Here is a 16,530-nt window from a genome sequence, read left to right on the forward strand (position 1 = left end):
GTCATTTCTTTGCTTTGGCAGGTACAGATGGCTTTAACAACATCAAATCTGAAGCCTTATAATTATCACTAGCTGTTCTGAAGCTAATAATTAGACTTACTCAAGGCCTCCCACATAAGAGAGGTCTGTACATATAATTTTTGAAGACAGAGCAATTAATAGAGGATTATTTAAATTCGTCTTCTGTAACATTTCACTTAAATGTGGAAGCATGGTTTTAGCCTTTGGCAAATCCTGAATTAATAATTTTAAAAGCGAGATCTGCCGAGGGAAAGATTTCGTTTTAAATCTTGGTAGAGAAGTGGGACCTTCCTAGTCTACTGAGTGTGTCTCTGTAATTTCTCAGAAATTAAATAGTATGACCCTTTGATTGGATCCAAAAATCTGAAAATTTAAATACACAAACTTCAAAGTAGTTGGCTTGAAATTCAAAGACTCATTTTAGGAGGCTTTGAAAATTTTATTCCGGTTCCAGTCCAGCACATGCATATATATTCATTTTTATTATTCATTACATATATATATATTCATTTTTAGCGTCTGCTGTTATACCTTTACAAATAATTTTCTTATATTTGGCACTGCTTGAATCTATTTTGGGTAGGTGTTGAATGTGAGTAGGAAGAGAATCTAGTTGGAAGAATCAAGAATCACGTAACAGAAGGACCTCAAAATGAAAACCCACAGAGAGTGAAGGGACATAGCTGAGTATTGTGAAAGAACAGGAGTGGAAAGGTGAGCCGGTTCACGGAGGTCTTCATGAACACGAAGTCTTCTGTTCTCGCCTGGGGATGAGCCGTTCTCCACTCTAAGTGACAAAGGGTGGCAGAGCTGAGCCTGAACAGTCAAGACAGAGGTAGAGAAGGGGTCTTTAAAGCATATTTGGTGGGTGAACTAAGAACTCTGCAGCTAAAGACTAAATATACTAATAACTCTACCCTGTTAGAGTGGCTTGCAGATGTCTGTTTTAAGCTGGGCACAGTTTGGTCTTTATCTTTCCATATTCACTTTTGTTTCATCCTCGGTGTGCGTACAGATGGGGAACTGGCTGATTGGATAGTGTTCCCCTTCTTCCTCTGCCCCTTCCTTCTTTCCTACCTGTCTTTCTGTTTGTATGTAGCACTAATCAGAAAGGGTTGCAGATTCTTTAATCCTTTCAGGATAGTTTTTGAGTTGGTTCCTTCCACCTTAAGGTCACTTCTGGTTCTGAAATGGAGTGATTCACTTTGTTTTAACAGGCTCTGTAGCCTTAAGATATTTCTTTTCTTGTCTCCTTCCTTCCTTCCCAACCCCCCATTTCCCTTATAATATTGAAGAGTATTTTACATTTATTTGTCATTCAGAATCTTTTTATTGAAGTGTTTCCTTCCCTGTGATTCTTGTAGATTCAATAGCAAAGTTAGACCATGACTACTGGTTAGGAAACATCTACTTTTGTGTGTGAGTTAGGGCATCTCTTTTCTCCGCTATCTGTTGTTTCCATCTGGTATTTAATACTGAAGCTATATTCCGCGCAATGCAGGTCTTTTCCCCTCAGACTCAGTACAGTCTTCCTGGAGAAATAAGTCATTGCCCACATTGAGACACTGCTTCAGTGCTGAAAGATGATAAGGGCTTTTAGTGTGCACCGAAGCCAGCAGCCAGCAAGCACTCAGTGATTTAAGAAGTGTTGTGTCTTGGCCATTTGCTGCCAGGCTTAGGGAGCAAATATTAAAGCATCTATATTTTAGAGAGAGATTTAGGGAGTATATTGATAGCATTCAGACACCCAGAGTAAAAGTCCTTGCATATTATTGATTCATGTGTTGTTGTTTTTTTCTCCTGAAATTATATTACATTTTTTTTAAGTTTAGAAAAATATTTTTTGAGACAGTCTCATATAGCCCAGGGTACCCTCCAACTTGACATATAACCGAGGCTGACCTTGACCTCTCATCTGGCCTCAACCTTCCAAGTACTGGGGTTATAGGCATGAGCTGCCTATTTTTTCTATTTTTTCTTTCTCCAGGGGTTGGAGAGATGGCTCACTGGTTAAGAATGCTCTTCCAGAGAACCTGAGTTCAATTTCCCATACCTACATGGGGCAGCTTCAAGGATGTGACAGCTCTGGTCTCCCTTGGTACTACACTCATGTGTACATAACTGAAAATAAAACAAATCCTAACCAGTTGGTAATTACTATCATTAATGTATATTGAGTTCCTGCTGTATCCTTTCTACCAGCAACAGGGGCTACAGCTGTGAACGTGACACTCCAGCCAAGTCCCCTGATCTTACCAAAGTTACGTTTATCTGACCTTTTGTGCTCCCTTATATGACAAGGCACAGAATCAGAATGAATGCTGAGAAGTAGCAACAGAAAAAAAATTGACTGCTTTTAATTTATTCTTAATATAAGAAGATCACTAAATTTGCTACTAGTTTACACATTTAAAAATTTGTATAAAGGTATTTAGTTGTAGGGCTTGCTTTGGGATTAATTGTCTATCAGCATTTACATTGAAAATTTTTATGAAGGATTTACATGGTTTCTTTATCCTAAGGTGTTGACGTTATTTGCAGTGATTTTTTTTTTTTTTAAAGAGAAAATCAGAGTGGCATTTCCTTCCACCTAGCTACCTTTCATGTGAGTCTTTACTTCCCACCAATCCTTAGTCCTTTTCTTCTGGCTACCAAAGAAAGCAGGACAGGAGAGTCTGTTGGCAGCGTCAGAGTGCTGTAAGGTGTGGTGGGGTGTCTGTCCCCGTGTTAGAATGACCAGTTCTGTTCCGTGAGCTGTTTACTGCTGCAGTCAGCCACATCAATGATTCACTACTTCAGATGCTGTGTGACAGCTGGCAATTGAGTCATCACTTGGGAGATTTTCTTCCCAATCCGAAACAGCTGGAGGCAGGTCCTGGCTGCCACCTGTCCTTCATCTGTTCTCTGCACCCCATTCTCAGTGAAGACAGCAAGCACACTGTGTTCGGGGGAGTCCATAGGCTTAGAATTGGACCTTGTTCCAGTAGAATTCTCGTCTTAGTGAGGTTAATAAATGTCGCTTTCAAGACATGAACTTGCATCACAGATTAAGGATATATTGAGGACTTATATTCCAGGTTAAAGCCTGCTCACTGCTCAGGTTCTGTTATTGCCCTGGATTGCCAGAAAATGGCATCTTTCATAGAAAAAAGATGAATTATTGGTTAGTTGTATGTATTAGACATTTACTGGGCTGCTGTCCCCATCCATCCCCCATCTCTGTTTTTATTTGAAGTGAAACCTTTGCTCTGTGAGCTTTTGTGGAAGGTAGGCCTTGTTTTCTGAAGGGGTCAGACTGTGTCCCTGGAATCTAGAACTCAGATACATGACTTGAGACCTCAGAGTGTGAGGAAATGGCTCAGAGACTGAGTGACCTCAGTCTTTATTGTTAGTGACATCCAGAGTCCAGGGACACCGCTGTTTAGTCACAGCAGTGATGACAAAGGCCTGTTGACTTCTGTTCCCAGCTTCCTCCCAGCCTCTCACAGTCCTGGTTCATTTCCAGGTCAGTCTTCCACCTTTTCTTTCAAGTTTTAGAGTCCTCAATACTTTAAAAAAAAACAAATCCCTGTTAGCCTGCCAGAATTGGTTCCTAAGGCATTTAATCACAAACCTCAACAGTGTACTGTGTGAAGAGTTAGGTAACTGTGGCAGATGATATTTTCCAACAGCGGTCCCACCCGTACGTCCTGTTTATCCCGTAAGGTCTTGCAGTGTGGCTTCACACGCCTCCATTGGAAAGTGGGAGTTTGTGTTCTCGTTCCTCAAACCCAGGTACATCAATAGGATGTAGTGGGATGGAAACCGTGTAAGTTCTCAGGCTACACCGTAAAAGGCAATGCCACTTCCTCTCGGGTCTCATTCCCTGTATGGATTTTAAAAACAAGTGCCCCCTAAAGAGCCATACCATACGGACCTTTTGCCCACCTGGGGCTCGGCTGTGTTGAGATGGTGACGGGAACCAGCCATATCACTAGCAGTGTGTACTTTCAGGGGCTATGAGGACCCCAGCTTCTTCCTTGTTCCCCCGCTCCCCGAGTCTATGAAGTAAATCGCTCGCTCTGTCATCATGCCCTTCATGATAAGCTCTGGCACAGGTCCAGAGCATCAGTTCTGCTGATCATGGGCTGAAAGCTCCACAAACAAAAACAAAACTGTCCTTTGGGGGGAAAAAATTACATTCATTTATTTCATAGTGGGAGGGGCGCTCTTAGCACAGAGCATACAACTCATCAGAGCTAGTTCTCTTCTTCTGGGTAGGTCTCCAGGATTGGATTCAGGTCTTCAGACACGGTGGCATGCCCTTTTACGCACTGAGCCATCTCACTGGGCTCCTGCCATAATTTGTAATGTGTCTTGGGTACTTTTGACAACAATGGAAAACTGATGACGGAGTCCTGAGTCCAGATACTCTGAGTCTGCGTATAGGAGAGGACGTAGGGAAAGATGACAGAGGGCAATGCCAGAGGAGCCCCAGCTGTTCCAGCCCCCAGCTGCTTTCCTGGCTTCGGTGACAGGACACATTTGTGAATGAGCGAGCTATCACATGATTTCCCAGCTGCAGCTCAAGAGCAGGCCCAGCTGACGTTGAGTGGAACAGACGTAAACTATCTTGAGTCCTTGTCCAGACTACAGATTCATGGACACAATAAACACTGTCATTATTTTAAGCCATTTTGGGTTTATTTATTTATTTTTGACAATGTACAATTTTACTAATAAATTATGCAAAATAGTGGTAACTGTTCAAACATTAACTTCTTAAAACAGCAATGGTTTAAAATTGTGCATATTGGCCTCTGTGGCATTGCAGATAAATACATGAGATATTTTCTGTTTTCATGCAGAGGTATTAATCAGTAATACTGTTTACAAATTACTATGGACAAGTTAAACTCTGCAATAATTCATACACATTTGGATAGCCAAAAAAATATGAGTACTAATGAATAAACAGCCTATCTTTGATACACTCTAGATGTCATGTTGTAATACTTAATGTTCTTAAGACTTAATTCTTCCTTTCCATTCAAGGATGTCTACACATGTGGTCACTCAAATGCAAGCTGAGGAATCCGTTCTTGACCGTAAGAACACGCTCACACGAAGGACAGTGTTTGTCCTGCTTGAATGAAGCAGCGTGTTTGCTCACAATCTTCTTTCTCTCCAGGCATCATTCTCCATATTACTAATGAACATGCTCGCCAGTCCAGCCTCAAAGTTTAGTGTTCAAGAGAAATTTATAAACTTAAAAAAGAGTTCCTGTCTGCCTGGTTTGACACAACCAGAGTTCTCAGAGGAAGGAGCCTCGTTTGAGGAAATGCCTCCTTGAGATCCAGCTGTAAGGCATTTTCTCATTTAGTGATCAATGGGGGAGGACCCAACGCATGGTGGGTGGTGCCATCCCTGGGCTACTGGTCCTGGGTTCTATAAGAAGGTGGGTTGAGCAAGCCATGGGAAGCAAGCCAGTAAACAACACTCCTCTGTAACTTCTGCCCTGTTTGAGTTCTTGTCCTGACTTCCTCAGTGATGAACAGCCATGTCAAAGTATAAACCAAATAAACCCTTTCCTCCCCAACTTGCCTTTTGGTCGTGGTGTTTCCTCGCAGCAATAGAAACCCTAACTAAAACTCTGTCTGTCTGTCTGTCTCTACTATCTATCTATCTATCTATCTATCTATCTATCTATCTATCTATCATCTATGTATATATATTTATGTTTATAAAATATAAAATTTATGTATATAAAATTCTAGCAACACTAATGCTAAAAATGACATCAAATTTCCTTTCTTGGGTGTCCCCTCTGCCTCACTTCTGCTCTTTAATTAAATTCCTTAGCATTCATAAAACATATTTCTATGAGTGTTCCATTATGTACTGATTTTCTTTCCTTAAGTAAAATGAAGTTTGAATAGTTGTGGGAGTCTGTCGGGGTCCAGCTCTGACCTGTCGAAGGATTCTTGGGGGGAGGAGAGAGGAATGAGGAAGTATTAGAAATATAGAGAGAGATGGAGAGAAAGACAGAGACACAGGATAGCTTCGGGAGGGCCCTGGGTCAATACCCAGCCGCCTCAAGCTTAATTCCAAAGGGCTTTTTGTACAGTGCCAAGGAGTGAGGCAACTCCACCTTTCAAGATCAAAGCACAATGTACAGCCAAGTGTGGCCCCTTCAAAACACCTGGTAATCATGCCCGTGGTCAAATCATCCCATTATGCAGCCCTGCTGGGTAAAGCAAGCTCAGATTCTCTATCCTTGAGTAAGGTCTTACTAGGAACCTCTGTGGGCCTCCACAAATAGTACAGTCTGGTGTAGTGACATCAGCAACAGCCAGTACTTATCCATCAGTGAGTCCCAATTCCTTTAAGGACTTGCAAAGATTTGGCCCTGTTTGTTCTTCAATAGATGTTACTGGCTGTAGGTAAAGTGTCCTGTGTTTCTCCTCTAATGTGGGTGTGATTGCTGGAGACTTCATTTGCAGAGAAGCACTATTGGTTAGATAGTCTAAAACCTCTTGTAGTTTAGTTGCCAGGGAATACGGAATGGAACCATGAAGCCGCTTACAAGCAGGGCATTTTTCTTTTTCTCTGCTTCAAGTATGTATGTGTCCATTTACATCATTGGATACAAACTAACTATTAAGGGAGATGCATGTACTTGTGGCTGTCTTAAAACCCTCTGTTGCAATGACTGCATTTGTAGAAGCTGTCTATGTACTATAGGAAGGATTCGCTTACTGCCCCTTGAATGAGTCTGTAGGTAACACCCCTAATATTGTATTGTGACACTTTCTTTCAGCCTTTTGGAAAACCCACTGAATATGTTAAGGGTCACCTCCATCTAACGGACCCCCATCTCCAAAAGGCAGCTCTTGAGGCCATTGCAGCATGCTTACATCCTTGGTACAGTGCTCTAGTAGCCTGGGCATGGATGCAGTGGTATGCATGTGTTGGATAAAGTTCCAGTGTACATTCAGTACAAGCAGTTGTCCAGGCAAAATCACCCGGGCATTTCATTTAAAGCCTTCTGTCCCCATCTATCAAAGGGACAGTGGAGCCGGGATCCAACATACGATCTTCATAATTTAGAAGTGATATTTGCATTCCATTGATCCATCTTCTGGCTATGGCAGAGTCTAGGCCACGTACAGTAATATGAAATTGTCGGTAGAAAGTGTCGTTAAAATCTTGAATCTTTGTTGAAATGTGGGATGATGTTGCGCTTAGGAACTCTGCCATTTAGGAACCCCACAGCAACACTTCAGCCTGGGTCTTTATCTAAAACCAGACGATGCCAGGTTTCACAGGAGGTCACATTCTAAGTCACCAGCTCCAATGGCTAGAACTGTACGTGGATCTAGCAAAAACTGAAGTGATTCAGTGCTTGGTTCGAAATCAGGATGTGTGAAGGACCCAGATCACTCAAGGAACTTCTTTTCATGGTCCCAGCAGCCCTTCCAGCCCCCAGTGTCCCCACACCCACCATCAACAGCCATTTTCTCAGCCAGCAGCTCCCTATTGTCCTTTTCGTCTCCGGCTCCTTGACATCCGCTATATTATCACTTTGGATTTATGATGTAGTATTCTGTATCCAGAATGATGACTGTTATAAATATTCAAACTAGAATACCTAAATTACACTCTTTATTAGAGTCAGGCCTTCTATTTAGAAACAGAATTATTGATATGGGATGGACTTAATTGATTTAGTTCTCCCATTTCTATTTTATGATTTAACACCCCTTCTACCAATATTATAAAATTATTTGTTGGGAGTAATGTTACCGAGTTTTACTATTTGTGTTAGTTGGGGTTCTCGAGAGGAACAGGACTGACAGAATGAAATCTATATGTGGGCCAACTAATCCGACTCCACGCCAGGCACTAGGCTAAGTGTTTAACAAGAAGGGCTGCATGCACTAGCCTAGTGCCTGGCATGGAGTTAAAGGCTCCTCTGCTCCCTACAAGGTGAGACTTGTCTGAGTCATGTAGTTTGTGTCTGGGATTCAAATCCAGGACTCAGCGTCAATCCAGGGTCTGTGTGTTTGTAAGGGCCATGCTGTGTATGTATAATAGCTGAGTGAGGCCTCTTCATTTCTTTTCCTACTTCCTTCTTTCTTGACACTCTTTATTTTAAAAAAGGGTTCTTCACATTAACTTTCCCTTTCTACACATTGCACTTTCACTTTGAATCAGGAAGAATACACTTTCTACACCTCCCATTTGGCATGAGACCTAGTCCTGAAGTATTGTTAAGGTGCATTGTTCACCTTGTTAGGGAAAGTGTGAAAATGTAAGTTTTATGGGGATGTGTTTGGTTGGTGATATTTACTTTTATTCAAATGTGTTTATTGTATATATATGGTGTGTATATGTGTGTATGCAGGTTCACATGTATGTTGGTGTATTCATGTGCTTGTAGATGAGATTTGCATCAGGGATCTTCCTCTATTATTCCACCTTACTCACTGAGGCAGTCTCTCCCTCGAATCAAAACTTTGTGGATACAGCTCTCTTGGCTAGCCAGCCTGCTCTGTCTCACACTTCGAAGTGCTGGGATTACAGACAGCCTGCTACACCTGTCAAGCATATTACCTAGGTTCTAGGGGTCTGAAGTCTGGTTCTCAACACTGGCTTGAGCATCCCCCGGCTTTGAAGTTTTTGGAAGCACATACATTGTACCCAAATGACATAAAATAATTTTAATGCCAATTATTGAGCATTTCAAGTTAAAATTCTCACTTGTGGTGCTTCATATTCAGATGACTTGTAAAAGTAAGTCAAGAGTTTGAGGGCCTCTGAGGGAAGGATGTGGAGCCATTCTGATTTTGAGTATGTTGATGTGTGCATTTTCCCTGTCACCCTTGGAATGAGGGCAAACTGTGCTGGCCGCGGGTTGATTGAGAACAGGAAGATTGTATTGGTACTTAGTGAGAGCCTGATTACTTCAGTGTTCTGTGTGTGCATCATGCCTTTTGTTCATGAGCTTAGGTGATTTACTGCGGAACATTGGCAAATAAAATGTGAGGAGAATTCCATCTCTCTGTGCTTCTCACCAGCGCCCGAAGCTGTTCTCCGAAAGTGCTCTGCACATGACTGCAGACGCTGTATTATTCCTCTATGCGGGTACCACTGAATCTTTTATTTAGATGAATTGATTTCCTAGCACACAGCAGGGCCTCTGAAAACTTGGCAACCCTGCATCAAGTTACCAGAAGTCCACTTAACTGCAGAGGCTCTCTGTGGGCGTGGCGACGGTGGTTGGAGCGCCGTGTTGGGAGGGTGCGGTCCCATCTTCCCTAATGACACTGAAGGGAATGAGACAAGACTTCACACTGCTTTGGAGTGCAGCGGCCTCGGCCTGGCTGTGACAAAAAGCCACTGCTATTTTTGTACGGTTCAGGAATGACTTCTGCACTTAGGCAACTAATCATAGGCCGAGAACCACAGAGGAAAGGGATGGTTTCGCCTAACTGGCCACAGAGAAAGGCACCACTGCCACTTTCTGGAACTTGGAGCTCTGCAGGAACCTGCTGCTTCTTTGTCAGTCCGAAAGTTTTCTGGAAATTTGTGGCAGAGACCTAGATTTAGATAATGTCCCAAAAGTTATCATTAGCCCGTGGGTCAGTGGTATAAACATGTCCTCACACAGGTCTGTAAAATTGTTTACAATTAAAAGCCATTTGGATAGCTTAATTTCCTACAGAGAACCTTCTCCATTCTCACTAGGTCAGAAAGAAATCTAATATTTGCCATCTTCAGAGTTTTTTCTTACTTCCGAGCTCACGGCAAGCTGGAGGTGACATTTCTTTCAGCTGAGGAGTCTTTTGCGTCAGTGTGCATTTCCCGTCCAGCAGCTGCCTGTCTCTGGCCATGTCATCCTGAACATACCTCATCTCATCCAACCTAGCAGTTTTCGGTTGCTTTCCAAGATGTCTGCTTCATGAAAAGGACCTCTGCTTTTGGGTGTTGACTTCTGTAGGCCACCACTGGTCCTAGTAGACTGCATACAGGTAATTCCATTTATACATGTGTCGACACACACAAACCAAAGACTTACCTTTAGCAAGTATTTGGGCTGAGTGAGAGAGCGTTGTTGAAAAGTTCAGGATGGAGACTTCTATTTGTCTGCTTGGACTGCTGTAATGAAACACCATGCACTGGTGGTGGTATTTATTTTCCAAAGTTGTAGAAGCTAGGAAGTGTAGGGTCAAGTACTGGATCACCAGTTGGCCATCTTCTGTCTGTGTATCTGTTGAAGAGAGGAAGGGGGGGGGGGAAGGGAGGGAGGGAGGGAGAGAGAGAGAGAAAAAAAAAGAGAGAGAGCGAGAGCGAGAGAGCTTTCTTGTGTTCTTTAAAGAATGACAGAAATAGCATCAGGAGGTCCACCCTTCGGACCGCCATAGTCCCCAAGGCCGGGGTAAAGGCCTATGTACCATCTCACTGGGGCTTAAGGGTTCCCATGTGCTTTTTGGGAGAGCCTGCCCTTCTCAGATTGACTTTCAGACTTGGAGATTTGTATATTAGAGAAGTAACAACAACACAGAAACCTAGAGGGAGCCTTGTTCCTACGCGCGTGCAGTGATTTTCTTTTTTGCCCTTCCTCCCCTCCCCCTCCCCTTCCCCTCCCCCTCCCCTTCCCCTCCTCTCCCCCTCCTCTTTCCCTTCCCCTTCCCTCCCCTCCCCCTCCCCCTCCCCTTCCCTTCCCTCCCCTTCCTCCCTCCCTCCCTTCCTTCCTTCTTTCCTTCCTTCCTTCCTTCCTTCCTTCCTTCCTTCCTTCCTTCCTTCCTTCCTTCCTTCCTTTTTCCCCTTCTTTTCTTTCTTTAAGCACCAGGTTCAGGAGACAGAGGCCCGGGTGATCTTTCAGTCATAAGGTGAACAACTTTACACATTTAGTTTAGTAGGGTTTGTACTCCGTGCCAACAGAACATATTTAGCTTATTTATGCTGCACTGAGGAATACGCCTGTGGTTAAGGCCTCCCCAGGACCCATCACCCAGCCTCAAACAGGAAACTCAGAACTAGAATCATTAGCCAAGGAACTGGTTATACATTGCTCAAGGACACTGAGGTCATTCTGTGTGAGGAGAAATATTTGCTTTTATTCCATGAATGGAACAAGCAGAAGGCAAAAAAAAAAAAAAAATTAACGTTTTCCTATTAAAAGAATTGGCAAAGTTATATCCACATTATATATAGCCACAGGGTAGCTAAGGAAGCATCTCATGTGACACCCCCCCCAATTGTCTGCTTCTGAGAGGGGAGTGTTGCCCCCTCCTCACCTCCCCATTTAAGATCTCAAAAAAAAAAAAAAAAAACCTGAAGAAATAATTTTTACACATTTTGTTTTCTGTTGGATGATTTGTGTTCCAAAGCCGAACAGTTCCATCCCTGAAGAGAGGAGCTCTTCTTGAGGGACCCCCAGAGACTACAGATTAGAGGACCCGAGTCTGAATCTTAGATCACAGTTATGGAGAATGGAAGCCTCAGGTGGACGGGAGCGTCATACTTCAGCAAGAGCTCTACCCAAGGCTTCCTCTCAAGTTCCCGTTAATGTGAATGTATGGTGATTATATTCCCTTTTGCTTGTGAGCTCTGTGAAGGCAAGGGACTCCTGGATACAGGACAAGACAAGGGAAGAAAATGTTTTTGTCCCCAAGGATCTTATAATTAGTCAGAAAAGTATTGTGCTGGCTGTTCTTGGTTGTCACCCCCCCCATTGTCTGCTTGTGGGAGGGAGTGTTGCCCCCTCCTCACCGCCCCATTTAAGATCTCCAAGCCTTTGGGAAAAATAACTTTTACGCATTTTGTTTTCTTTTGGGTTACATGTGTTCTGAAGCTGAACAGTTCCATCTCTGAAGAGGGGAGCTCTTCTCGAGGGACCCCCAGGGACTACAGATTAGAGGACTAATTCTTTTCCTCTGGAGAACCCTGACTAATACATGTATGCTCATGCAAATGCTTAGCAACAATTTAACTTGAATGTTATATGGTTCGAAGGCAGAATGAATGGACATAGTATATTTCACCAGGACACTGGTTATTCAGACCAGAATCCCATGGAATTTCTGTGAAAACTTAGGCTTCCAAGTCCTTCATCCACAGTTTTGGATTCTGAAGGTCAAAGGTTATTCAGATCTCTAATAAATTCTCAAATGATGGTGATGATACTGTTCTGGTGACCCCAGTTTGGGAAGTAGAGCTCTGAGGCTTGAGAGGAGGAGAGAGGACAAGAGAGGACAAGAAGATGCCATGCACAGAGGTGGGGCTTCTGCCAGCATCCATCGGTTGGAGCTAGCCCTCACTCCTCTCTAGGGCTCCCATTTTCAGGGGACAGTGTGCCGCACACCCTGAAATATCCTCTTGATATAAAAGGCAGGGAGCATGCTTTTTTCTACGATTAGGTGATTCCCTGTGTGGAGAGGAGGTTTGTGCTGTCTTGCAGCAGCAGGAGAGGATCGATGGTCTTGGTTTTGCTCTGACTAATTCTTTGCTTGTTGCCGTTCTTCTTCCCTGTGTTCCAGGATATGTATTAGTTGTCTGTGTCCGGAAGCAAATAGTAAATGTGCATTTTCAGATTTATGGCTGAATACAGGAAAGCCAGAAAAATGGGAATGAGAGCTATTCGGAAATTACTGAAGGTGAAGGCTCTGTGAGCAAGCTTCTTGGGAAGGGGCTGTTATGTGCTTTGGAGAAGAACGTGTGCTGATTGCGTGTGCATGTTTCTGGAAAGTAAATGCAGCACCGTTTTTTTTTTTTTTTTGATCCTCTCGATGGAGCTTTATCATAAAGTTGTACTGCAGCGGAGTGGGAGATTTCCTTGCTATTAGATTAGCAATAGTCCAAACTGTTCTCCTCTCAAATATGTCTTCCCACTGCTCTATATTGCTGGGGAAACAGTGTCTTGTGGGTTTTTTTCCCCCCCAAAGCACAGAATCTGTACTTAGATTCATGTTATTTAAAGTTTCTATCAAACACCCCTTTGAGCGATATAAAAACTTCTCCTAAAGCGCCTCCGTTTTTAGCTGAAACCAACTCCCAGTGTGCCAATATCAACTGTTGACTCAGTCAAATTGACTTTGGGCATTTTGAGCAGGGAGGAATGTTTTCTGTTCCTTGTTCTAGTCCTACCTTCCCCCAGCCCCTCTGCCTCAGATCTTGCCTGCCATCCTTTTCTCTGTTTTCTTAGTTATTCATATCCAACCTCCTTTCCAGTCCATTGACAGGAGGGCTGTGGATATAGTAAAAGGCAGTGTTATTTCATAGTAGGACAGTAAGTCTTTGTCTTACTTCATGGTAATTTTTGAAACACTTGATTGCATCTAATTTTTTTTTTTTTTTTTTTGGTTTTTCGAGACAGGGTTTCTCTGTGTAGCTTTGCGCCTTTCCTGGAACTCACTTGGTAGCCCAGGCTGGCCTCGAACTCACAGAGATCCGCCTGGCTCTGCCTCCTGAGTGCTGGGATTAAAGGCGTGTGCCACCACCGCCCGGCGCATCTAATTTTCTTAATAAAGAGAGCAACTTATTATTTCTCCCACTTTTCTGAAGCATTTAAAAATAGGCTTCTGTAAGGTAATGTTTTCTATCTTAAAATACCAATGCATGTTCATAATTAGGTATTGAAGATTACTGTGCTATTATGCTGCAAATTATGGCAATGAGACACAAATGTTTTATTTTTAATGTGAAGATACACCTTAAATGATATCTGCTACTTTTGGCATGTTTTTCTTCTAATAAGAGGCCCTGGTTCCAGAGATGGCACTGTTTTTTCTTTATCATTTTTTTCTTCTTTCTTCCTCTCTCCTCACTCTCCTGATCTCTCTCTTCCTCCCTGTCCTGGCTGGTTTTATGTCAGCTTGACACAGCTAGAGTCATATGAGAGGAAGGAACCTTAACTGAGAAAAGGTCTCCGCAAGCTTGGGCTGTAGGCAAGCCTATAGAGCATTTTTTTTTTTTTAATTAGTAATTGATGGTGGAGAGCCCAGTCCATTGTGGGTGGGGCCACCTCTGGGCTGGTAGTCCTGGGTTATATAAAAATGCATGCTGAGCAAGCCATGAGAAGCAAGCCAGTAAGCAGCACCCCTCCATGGCATCTGCATAAGCTCCTGCTTCCAGATTCCTACCCTTTTTGAGTCCCTGCCCTGACTTCCTTCAGTAATGGCCTATGATGTAAAAGTGTGAGCATCACAGCAACAGTAACCCTGGGACCCACCTGCCCTCCTTCTGCCCCTCCTTCCCTACCTCCTTCCATCTCCTTTTCTCTCCCCTCCCTCCCTTGGTTCCTTCATTAAGATAGGGAAACGATTGAATTATGCTGGTAATTTCTCGACACTGAAGTTCTGTACTCCCCCCCACCCCACTTCCCTCTCTTGCTCCTGATCTTGTGTTCCCGGCAGCCCCAGATGTGCCGTGTAGCTAAAAATGACCTTGAATTTATGATCCTCCTGCCTCCACTTCCCACGTGCTAGAATCACAGGTGTTCATCACCACCCTTTGTTCATGTAGATCTGAGGATGGAGTCCAAGGTTTTGTGCAGCTAGACAAATATTCTACAACTGAGCTCCAGCTCCAGCCCCATGGCCTTTTTTTCCCCTTAATTCAGAAGGTTAGGAGAGAGGACAGTATGAGGAAGTGTGCTGAGCCTGATCTGTGCATGGCACTGTTTTGGGCAGTATTTTCACAACTAACTTTAAGATGCCCTTCCCTTCTTAAGCTGGAGGGACTCTCCAGGGTGACTCACTCATGTCTTGTTCTCATTCTCACAGTCATTGTGTAGTGCCCGCATCACGAGACACCCCCCCTCCCCAACAAGACCACCACAGAGCTGATAGCCAGTTCAAACCCACAGGGGTGTATTGATTACAAGCTCGAGTTCGGACTGTTGTCCAGCACTCCAATGCATCGGGTGGAGGAGAATGGTCTTGAGCTCTTGGAGTTTGGGGTTTTTAAAGGGAAAAACCACAAGCAGGGAGGTACAAGCCTTGGTATCACAGGATTGGTGAGGTATGTAACCTTTGAATTCACTGGTTGGGGTCTGAAGGAATTCTTAACAATGGTTATCAGAAAGCCACAAGGACATTTGGAGCCCACAGACGTTGTTACCAAAGTTCCTCATTGGCCAGCCCACCGTGGTGGGGTCACCTTGACCAGGGACCTGGCAGTTTGTGATTTTTTTCTTGGAACTCTAGTTTTTACTGGAACCAGGTTCAGCCCCTGGTCAAATCCTGTCTAAAATGGAGTTCTTTTGTAAAATGGAGTCTGTCTTGCTCTCTCATTTGCAGAAATCGCGTATCTTTCAAGTATTCTCTATTGCTTTTTTTAAGTCTTATTTTCAGTATTTGTGATAGAATTTTAAACTGTGGTGCACACTTAATGACTATACTCTCTTGTGACTTGTGTCTGATGTGTCCTCATACCTGTCAAGTGATAGACATGAATTCCACATCATTAATCTTTGAGTAAAGGGAAGGACAAAGGTCATCTACCTTGTAGACATGGCCAAGGGCCACTTGAAAGGTTGATCTTAATTCCCCAGGACTTAAGCATTCAGTATTGGTTGCTGTCATCTGTTTCCCCGGGAGTTTATTTTTAGTGTAGACATCACCCTGAAAAACAGAAAGTATCTGCCATGGACTCTTCAGAATCTTACCTAGACTACAGAATTCAGCACTAAGAAGAGCCTTAGTTGAGTTTGAGTGAATGAACAGATGAAGGGATAGATAAAGCTTTAAGGAAAAATATGTATATTTATGTCATAGGTTCAAGGTAGTTGTTAAACTGTAATTTTTTTAAAAAGCAGAATTTGTTTCCTTTAATTTGATTGCTTTTTGAGTAGGTGGTGTAATTACACTGTATAAAAATTTGAAAGCATTGTATTAGTTTTCCAGGGCTGCTGTAATTAAGTCCACCACAATCTTCTATGACCTGATGTTTCTTAATTACATCTCCAAATACCCAGTTTCCAAATATGGTCACATCACACATGCTCATGCATCACTGTAGCAGTAGGGTTTGAGCATTCCTCCCTGGAGGAGCATGGTTCCAGGTACTGTAGGTAAAAGTGTGTAAATGAAGAGGCGACATCATTGCCACTCTCAGAGGTTACTTGTGTCATTTTACTTTAAATAACTACAACTGGTTTAGAAAGGACAATGGGGGAGGGACGCTCATCTTGTCCTGGAAGAGTCTGTCTTGTTCCTGTCTAGTTCATTCATCAAAACTTGGTGATTTTTAGCTTTCAGATTGATACCATGTCCTCAGCAGGGTTCAGGGGTGGGGGGAAAGGAGGGGACATGTTCAGATAGAAACTAAATATAGTGATCCTATATTAATCATGGTGTGAAACACATTCTACTTTCCTGTGGCTTCCTCATTAAATGTCAGACGCTGTGTGGGCTGTGGCACTTAATCACTCATGTGCTGGCTCCGAGGAGGCTGTTGCTGGCTCGAGTCTAGTAATATTACTTCTCAGAGCATTTGGTTTGGGACTTTATTTAAATGCATGCT

The 16,530-nt window shown here is 43.2% G+C and overlaps 1 protein-coding gene and 1 pseudogene across 1 annotated transcript in view; one reads left to right on the forward strand and one right to left on the reverse strand.

Moving 5' to 3' along the window:
* Ppm1l (protein phosphatase, Mg2+/Mn2+ dependent 1L) overlaps positions 1-16,530 on the forward strand; it is a 276,094-nt gene that overhangs the window by 109,709 nt on the left and 149,855 nt on the right. The window lies entirely within an intron of this gene.
* LOC131912788 (NEDD8-activating enzyme E1 catalytic subunit-like) lies at positions 4,260-9,896 on the reverse strand (annotated as a pseudogene).

This window comes from Peromyscus eremicus, chromosome 6 (assembly GCF_949786415.1).
Source record: "Peromyscus eremicus chromosome 6, PerEre_H2_v1, whole genome shotgun sequence".
Taxonomy (NCBI): domain Eukaryota; kingdom Metazoa; phylum Chordata; class Mammalia; order Rodentia; family Cricetidae; genus Peromyscus; species Peromyscus eremicus.